Below are 9,367 nucleotides of genomic sequence, written 5' to 3'. Positions count from 1 at the left end.
TGCCCAGGTCACAGCTGTCCAGTTGTTGGTGCTGGATCTGGGGTTGCTGGCTGGATGTCTCAGTGAATGCTTTTACAGGGGGCCCCGCACTTGCCTGAATTGGGGGCTGCCTCTGCCAGATCTCAAACTGAAACGGAGCACAAATTTTGGCGCAAGGTTAGCAGACTCCCTGAGGAGACCAAGGCAGCGCAGAGAGCTCCACGAGCACTGCCTCTCCGCCTTGAGCCCTCCTTGAACGACTGTGCTCCGCTGGAGGATGCCCTGGTGCCAGTGAGGCCATCGTTCAGCTGGTGAAACTGGAAACGGGGGAGGTTCAGCCTGCTTGCAGTCATGCGGAGTTCCCTTGGTACATTCCCAAGAGGAGGCTGTTAATCCCATTGACCTGGCTTGATTTCAATCAACGTGGGAACACTCAGCCTACGCAGGTTGTTGCAATAGTGTTATTTGGCTGCAGCAGGGGTTCCTTTTTTCATATTTTATAAGCGTTTTGTAAATGGAGCGTGTCATAGACGCCTTCTGCTTTGGCAATCACACATGCTCTGTCCCCAGCCGTCTGCAGTGTCCATCCCTGGCAATGCCCTGGTTTGTTTCTACAATAACATAATTTTTCCTCTCTCTAGTATTGGCATTAAATGCTTTTTTTTTTTTCTTTTTTCCTGAACAAGTTTTCCTCAACTTTATGCTCTCTGGCTTGATCTGTATGTGAAACCAGCCCTCACTGGTAAAGCCATCTCTGACAGCCCCTGCCTGTCCAGAGACTGGGAGCACATTCATCTTGTCCTCTTGTACCAGCCCGTACTCTGGCCACACAGTGAGGAGTTTCACAGCCACTGCATTCTCCCTGCTTGGGAGAGAACCGATGTCCTGTTTGTATACCTTTCCTCACATTTTACAGTACAAACATTTTTAGATAGGAATCCACTATGTACTTTGTTACATGGCTACTAATCATTTAGTCATGTGTGGTGTCTGTCTGTCCCTAAGATATATTTCTCTGGAAGTAAGGTGTATATAAAAAGCTTGCCTCTATTTGGTGATAAAGTCTTTCTCAAGTCCTGGGATTTGCTAGCCCCGTGATGCAGCTACTAGATGTACAGGCAAGGCTTTGAGTTATTGTGTTTGCAGATGATACAAATCTACCAGTATCTGTGCACAACCAACCATGGCCCAGTGTGGTACCTGGGTTCTCAGGCTGCCACTTCGGGGCACGTCACAGGTTTTGAATATCCTGCTCCTTCTGTACCCTTGGAGTGCTTGATTAACACTCAGTGCCTTCCACCTTTACGTCAGCAAAACGTCGCTGGGTGACTTTCAGTGAGGACAAATTGCCAACCATTAAATGCGTGGTGGTGCTTGCACAGGTGGTCGCCCAGGGGATGCTGGTGGCCCCATGCCTCAGCTGCACGGCCAAAGGACTGAGCTAGGTCTTTCTATATGTGTATGAGATGCATGTCCCTGCACTGTGTCCCTCCTTACCCACGTGTTTTGGTCAGAGAGCTGGCAAGGCAGGGACGGAGACACCATCGCCCTCACCCACCCCCACTCTTCTCTTTCCAGTGTGGTTGCCCAAGTTTCCCATTGCCCCCCAGAGTGTTTGGTTCTGATGTTCCATGCTGATGCTTTGTTCACACAAGGTGTGACGTCCTGGGGGACACCTGCCAACAAGGAGGACTTGAGGTGAGGAGATTGAAATTGGGTTTCAGAAAAGAGAAACTCCCTCTGCTTGAGTCATTCCCAGGATCCGCTAGCGAGCTGCTGGGCTCCCTGCCTTGCACCTGCCAATTCGTGGCTGGGACTGCCACCTCGTCCCAGCCTCTCTGGTTAGGCCCTTCTTGCATTACAACCTAAATTCCAGAAAACTCTTAAGTAAAATTATTTACTGAGCATCTGACAACAAACCCTGGAAGGTAAATCTGTTCCCTTCACCCCAGCGCCATCCACGGCTTTGCCACTCTCCTTCCACACAAGTCCTGCACTCTTCCAACACGTACATGGCACTGTCCCTACCTCTGTCCTAATTCAGTGGCATCGAATGATCCTTCCTATCAGATGTGAGCTCTGGAAATGTAATAGTTTGCTCTGGCAATTGAAACAGGTATCCCCTGGGACTGGTATGATCTGATTAAAGAAAGCGCTGAAGTGCAAGACAGCAGCACCATTAATGAGCCTGTCTGAGAACAATGAGGCAGGAGGAAAACAGTCTGCCTGCTGGCTTCTGAAAATAAAGCTGTGCTGTGCCTATGAAGATGCAAAGTATTATAGGGAGCTTAGAAAGGACCAAAATATGACAGCTCTTGTCATGGAAGCGGCTCGTGCTCTTCTGCAGGGAGGAGTGGTAGGGATCGCTGCTCATGCGAAGTATGTTCCTGAGAAGAAGGGGATGAAAACTGCTCTCCACAAACGCAGGAGCAGGCAACCTCCTTGACACCGAATAAATATTACTAATCAAAAGAATTGTAATTAAGGCAATTACCATGTTCTCTGCCTACACACACCCTGCATGTTTCATAAAGTCTAACAGAGGACGGTTTTGGGCCTTGATGGATAGGAAATTGCTGGTTAATCACGAGGGAATGGATAACTTCCTCACCTAATCTTCAGCTAATGACTTTAACACACTCTTTTGAACGCAATTTGTACCAGTTATGATTATGGAGAGACTGTTCAGCGAAGCAAAGCTGGTTAATAAAGTTACTGCTCCCCGTGTGTATCAAAACAAGACTTTGAAGCACTTCGCATGGGGGCTGGCTTCACTGAAGCAGAGTTGCTCGGGTACTGTGTCATGCACAAGTGAAGGCTCATGTGGCGTTGCTGATTGTTTGGTCCTCTCGCAGCCTGGGATGGAGATGCTTGTGGCTCCCCAGCACAGCCCAGAGCACTGAAGGAGGCCACAGCTGCTTCACCCAGCTCGTCTACTGGCAAAACCAACTTCCCAGGAATTTATTCTCTGGTTTCACCACCTAGCATGGACCTAAGACTGCCCTGAAAAGTCACGTCTCATTTTCCATTACAGCTTAGGTGGTCTGCTGCCAAAGCTTCATGGTGGTCTTGTAAGTGAAGTGCTCGCTCCAGAGCATTTTAAGCCTTTCTGTCCTAACCTTAACTTTTTCTTCTTCCACTGTCTCTTTTTTTCCACTTCAATTTCCTTCTTGGAAATGGCTTCAGGTTGAGATCTTGAAACCCCATCAGAAAAGCTTTATTCCTTGGCGACCTTTGGCACAACTCAAGAACTCAGCAGCTGAACCCCAGTTTAAAGTTTCAGGCTGGGACTGACTCCTGGGCACAATGCAACACCACCCAGAGAGGCAGTGTATCGCTCCGCACATCTGGCAGGCTTTGGGATCTCTTTTAGCAGTCGCTTCTGGTCAACTTATGGTCAGGACAGCAGCTCCTCACAGTTACATCGCTACAAGTGACAGGAGAGTCAGGCTTTTTAGTACCCTTCTCTGAGATCACTTGGATTCCTGGCAACTTTGCTTTTATCTCAGAAGTCCAAGCCAAGCTGACTAACAGTCATCTTAGATGAAGGGCAGAAAATAAACCTATCAATCAGCTGCAAAGAGCATACAGCAGCATGAAGCAGCACATTAGAGGCAAAGTGGACCTGTCAGAAATTCAGCATGAGGTGCCTCTTTGGGAGGAAAAGCTCCCATGCTTTAACATTGCCTCTTTAGAGATAACTTAGTGTCATTTTCTATGGGTCCCTCATAAAACAATTAAAATAAATGTCTTTAGAGTACAGTTTTCTTCCCTCTCTGGGAATGCTTCCAGCTCACTAAGTTATAGCATCACCACCAAGAAAATTAAATTTTATAATTATCGAAGGGAGCTATCAGAAGAGGGTAACATTATTTAACCATGGAGTCGCTGGTAGCATTTGGGCAATGCCACAAAAGGCATATTCAGTGGTTTTGGCCTGACTCTTCACCCTCTTGGTGCCCTCAGGGTCCAGAGTCTGGGAAGAAGTTCGGGTCATCCCTTGGAAGTGTTCAGGACTGCAGAGAAGTGCTGCTCCGGCGGTGCTGGCTGGAAGCAGCGCAGAGCTCTCTGCCTTTACCTGCTCTCCCAGGCGTGGATCAGGAGGGGCTGCCGTGTGCCACAAACACAGAGTGGGGTGATGAGCTTGTAGGACTCAGCACAGCAGACACATGCTCCAATGCAGCGTCATAGCAGCAGGACAACAACAGGATTTTCACAGCAAACACTTATTTAAACCCATTTTTCAATTCACAATTAATATTAAAAATTGAGTTCGAACGTATTTTCTCTCTCCTTCCCACTGCCCATGCCTGTCTTCTCTTTCTTTTGCTGTCCTTCAGGCTGACCCTTCTCCACCTTGTCCCCTGTTGCCAGTCACTCCCTATCTCCCAAAGTTCTCCAACAGCCTCTTTGCTTCCGCAACTGTGTTTATTGCTCTTCTCTTCCTTCCTGCTGCAGACACACTCCCCTTCCTCCCCACTGATGTCCTGGCTTCGAGTTTGCCGGTGTTGGGTTGCAGATTCCTTGGACAGGGACCTTGCAGCATGCTTGGTGTATTCCTGGCCAGCTGTCAGTAACATGTTCCACAGGCTGAGCCTAAGGCAGCTCATTGAATGCATTCCCATGCTTGTCTCTTTGGCTCTGCTTGTCCAAGCTTCTTCTGTTACACCCGCAGCCCACTTACTGAAATCACTTCTGATTTTGTAGTTCATAAAGCCAGAAATGTAATTGCAAGCATATCAGTGACTTCCTTTTCTCAAGCCAGGACTCCCATGCAAATGTTTTATTGCACAGGATGTTAAAAAAATCTTGATTTACAGCAGAAACTGGAAAACATGATCTCCAAACCTAGTGTATATGACTACCTGGCTTTCCTGGGTAGGACACCATTTTTCTGATTTTGACCAAAGCTTTATCACATCGCCATGCAGTGCCAAGTGAGCATGCACTTCTGGCAGGAACCGGTCCGCAGTGCTTGTGCAGAGCCTGCACCTCAGGGCCCTCATCTGCAGCTAGAACCACTTAGTGATATTGTAATGCCAACAACACTAATTAAACATGGGTGTAATTTTGTATGAAGAGTCTTCTAATCCAATTTACACCGGAGTGAGAGGAAAGCTAGTTCAGCAGATGAGATACTAGCCTGTGACTTGTACGCTGCAGATTTCATCTCCAACATCAAGGATGTCACTGGTGCCTGAATTCATCCCACTTTATGCATTTGGGGTGTAACAACGGGGGTCCCTATCCTGGAGAGCTCTGCAGGGTGACACCACCCTCAGAGTGTCTGATTCACACACCAGGGACACCTGCCCTTCGCTGCCAGCTCCACCAGAACCAGCGCCTGCCAAGGCCCAGGTTAGGTGATTTAATTCATGTACGAAGTTAGGCTGGATGAGTATTAGCTCTCCATCTTCATCATGGTCATCACAGAACAAGGTGAAAATTTTACTTTCTTATTCAGTGGGGGTTTGGGGGGTGAAAACGGGTACCTTGCCTAGCCTGAGTGGCATCTTAAGAGAAGGGATTGGCGTAGCTGGCTCTGCTAGTGGGAGGAAGTGGGGATCTGTCAGATACGTTCTTCAGTGTGATGGGACATATTTACAGAAAAAGCACAGAAAGCCTGGTTCCCTGAGCCCTGTATAAACGAGCAGGATGACAGATTCCTTGCTTAGAAATCCACATCTACTTGTAGTGGAAGTACTTTATCCAAAAAGAAGTCTCCAGCGGGGCTCGAGCCCATGCAATCCCTGCGGAGTCAGTGCCCATCTTCTCCCTCACTGTGACCCCAACAGCTCTGCCCCTTCCCCAGTACCAGCTTTGTGTGGCTGTGCAGTGAAAACACACTTCTGCAGGGTTAGTTTTCAAATGACCAGAGAGCTTCAGGGCTTCTGCTCAGACCTCCATATGGTTGTCTATGCCTTCTGTGGTGGCCTCCACTGCTTCAGCTGTTGCAGAAGGGAGATTTAATTGCTCCTTCCATTTAACTCAAGCATCTTTAGTACCCTCATCAGATTTTGTCAGGTTTGTGAGTGATGTCAGCCACCAGCTGCATACCAACACGCACGGCAGGTACTGCACTAGCAGAACCATGAGCTACTCCTGTGACTGAGAACAGGCTGGAAAATCCAGTGCTGGCTTGGATGACTGAACAGCATCAACCAGATCCACTAGCTGCATTTTCCTTTGCAGACAGGTGTTCATCTCCTCCTAAAGATCATAGCTGTTGTGGAAAGAATTGCTATGAAGTCTTTCCTCCTCAGAGCTTCGCCAGTCCTTCCCATCCCGTTACTCCGGGGAGTGAAAAAGCCCAGCTTTCTGGGGAGAAAAAAGCCCAGCTCTCTGGGGAGAAAAAAGCCCAGCTCTCTGGGGAGCATAGCTGGAAGCTGGAGCTCACACAGAGTATACAAGTCACTAATATAACCAGCATCTGCACAGGGATTACTCATGTTTCAGACAGAGAGGCTGACGACTGTGCCAGGCAGGAACTTCCGCATGCTCTCTGCTTCTGGTCATGGTTTGCTCTGCTGTGTTGATTCAGGCAGGATAAATCCAGAGCTTCCTCTGTGAGCATGCAGGCACCAAACAGACGGAATGCAAGAGATGTCATTACAGCACACAGGTCATCTGTTTAAATGTTAAAAAGCCTAAAAGGCATAAGAATATAGGGCTACTGCTGCACCTCTTGGCACTGGGGAGGTGCAGAAGCCAGAAGAGGATGGTGGTAGACAGACAAATCGTCACCCTGCACCCACCTGCTCACCTTATGGAGTTCATCATCCTTACCAGAGGCTGGAGAAATGTTTATTAGCCTGCCCAGGCGGGCATAATTGCTTGTAATTTGGATATATCATGTGCGAAGCCCCCACACTGATCCATTGCAGAAGACTAAGAAATATCAACTGAATGAGGAACCAATTATTTTTTTCTAAACTAGATTTCAGACACGGCTGCACCTGCACAGCGCTGGCTGAGCCTGTGGCTGATGGCTCTCGCTGCAGGAGGCAGGCATTTCGCTCGTACTTCCCAGAGAGGCAATTTCTGGGAAGCAGACTGAAACAAAGACAATTGGGATGTCAAGAGAAATGGAGTCACTTTTTATGCTGCAATGAACTAAAAGCAAAGACAGTGACTGTGTCCTGCAGTGACACAGACTCCCTCCTACCTCGTGGACTCCAAGAGGAGATGCAATTTCTCCCCCTGTCTCCAGGTGTGCCTGTAAATTATTACATTAAAAAAGAACAAACCAAATTATTTGTCCCAAATTGAAAAAAAAAAAGCAAAACAAACAAAAAAAATAACAACCAATGAACAATCAAAAATAATTTTGTCAAAAATTGCCCAATTTGATATTGCTTCACAATTGCTAACTTTCCATTGCATAACAATTCATATGGGAGATTCTTGCCAGCCTAATTCTTACCTTTGCCCTTCTAATTAATAAGATGGTGGCCTTACAGCTTGTTTCTGTTTTCTGTTCTAGTTAAACTGTTTAGAAATGTGCTAATGATTCATTTTTCTTGCAATTAGATGCAGCAGTCAGACTCTTTCCTACACTTCTGCAAAGTTTGCTGTGAAGAGGGGCAATGCAAGCACAGTACAGAAAACAAGTCATAGATCCATAAAGAAAATTGATGGCAGTTACTTGGCAAAATACATTTGAGGATCTGGACCTGTATTTAATGCATGTCATTATCTATTTTCAGGAGACAAAAGACAAGAGGGAATGCAGTTTCTTTCTGCCTGCAGAGAGCTCAAAAGATATTCTTCAACAACTCATATTCCACTTCTTTTTTGCATTCAGAATCCAGGTCTCTAAAAATCTACCTTTTAAAATTGCCTCTGAAGTGTAATGGGAGTCACCATGAAATTCTGGCACCGTAAAACTCAGGCAAATGAATTGCCATTGCGGCTGTGCATAGATTTGTTCTTTGCTGAAGTTGAGCCTGAAAAGTGACTGACATTTTTATGCCTTGCGTTTGCAGGGCTTTGGGGCTTATATTTCACAAGAGGTGCAGAGCGCCGCTGTTAGCTCCTTGGAAGCTGCAGTGTTTACAAGGCTCAAACTGACTGGGATGTTTAATCCAAATCAAGTCTCAGAAGATTGAGTTCCAGGCTTCTAATCACCATCTAAACTCTATTTTGACATATGCTACTGTGGGGAAAACACTGCCTGTTTGGGAAGGAAGAGCATCTATTAACATAGTAGGACTTGGTCTGAGGTCAAGCCAAGAAGTCAAGTCAGCAGGTCAGGGTCCAAACCAGAGAGAGACACGTTCAAGCATGGCCACGGCTGCAGTGTAGCTTGTGCAGTGGCCCCGAGGGCAGGAACCTCAGCTTAAAGGCAGCTCTGGAGGAGCCACGAGGCTTCTCACTGCTCTGCCCTGCACAGCACTCTGATTCCAGGTTTGGGATACGTATACCCATACCAGAGCTGGCCTCGGACACAGGCAGCCGACCCCCGGGGAAGGGAAGCGGCTGTGCCGAGGCCCCTGCCAGCAGCCTCCCCGGCCCGGCCCGGGGCTGGGTTTGGAGAACCACGTGCTGGGACATGAACCCTGCATTCTGCCAGGCCATGGGTGCAGGCCAGGGGAGCTGTGTGTTACAAGCATGGGTCACCTCAGGCCTGGGGGGGAGAGGCCGCAGGAGCTCACTGAGGGGTCATGGGGATAGCCAGGGCTGAGGGGCTGCTCAGCTGTGAATGCCACTTTTCTAAATGTGTGGGGTCCAGGGTTTGTTAAATGGTTAAACGATAAGGAAGCTTTTCTGTGACTGCAGCTAGCCGGTGGTTGCGGTGTGCAGCCAGAAAGGGTCACCCATTTGTCGACTGTCCCCTGACAAGCAACGCCTGTTGAGAGCCAGCAGGCAGTGCCAGGAAGCGCACCGAGAATATCTGCACTAACGGGTCTAAGGCTGGCAGAAATGGGTTTGCTGTAATAAGACAAATGCTAGTCCTGTTAACGGAGCAGGCCTGCATTGGAATGCAGGCAAGAGAAACCTCCGTTGTAATGTTAGCCATGGGCAAGGTTTTACAAGGATTTTGTTTCTTGCAGGAAGGAGATTTAATTTAGCTGGAGTTATAGAGAGCAACCAGTAGTCCCACATAATTTCTCTTTCAGAGTCCTTGTTTCAGGCTGACTGGAGGGAGGCTCACGCAGACATCATGGCACTGAGTCACCGTCTGGAGGGTCTGCAGTTATAATGGCTAAACAATTCATTCTTTTCCTCTGTTTTCAAATAGCAGCTTAGTTTCTGCAGGAGATCACAGATTACAAGAGAGGGAACGACGACAATGTTGCCAAGTACTTCTACTATCCTACTGTTTACCCTGTATCTACGGAGTGCCTTGCACACTCTAATGCTACAGAAGTGGCAATACATTTGCCAA

Source organism: Tyto alba, unplaced genomic scaffold, assembly GCF_018691265.1.
Source record: "Tyto alba isolate M040663 unplaced genomic scaffold, T.alba_DEE_v4.0 Super-Scaffold_28, whole genome shotgun sequence".
Lineage (NCBI taxonomy): Eukaryota > Metazoa > Chordata > Aves > Strigiformes > Tytonidae > Tyto > Tyto alba.
This window is presented reverse-complemented; position numbering follows the sequence as displayed.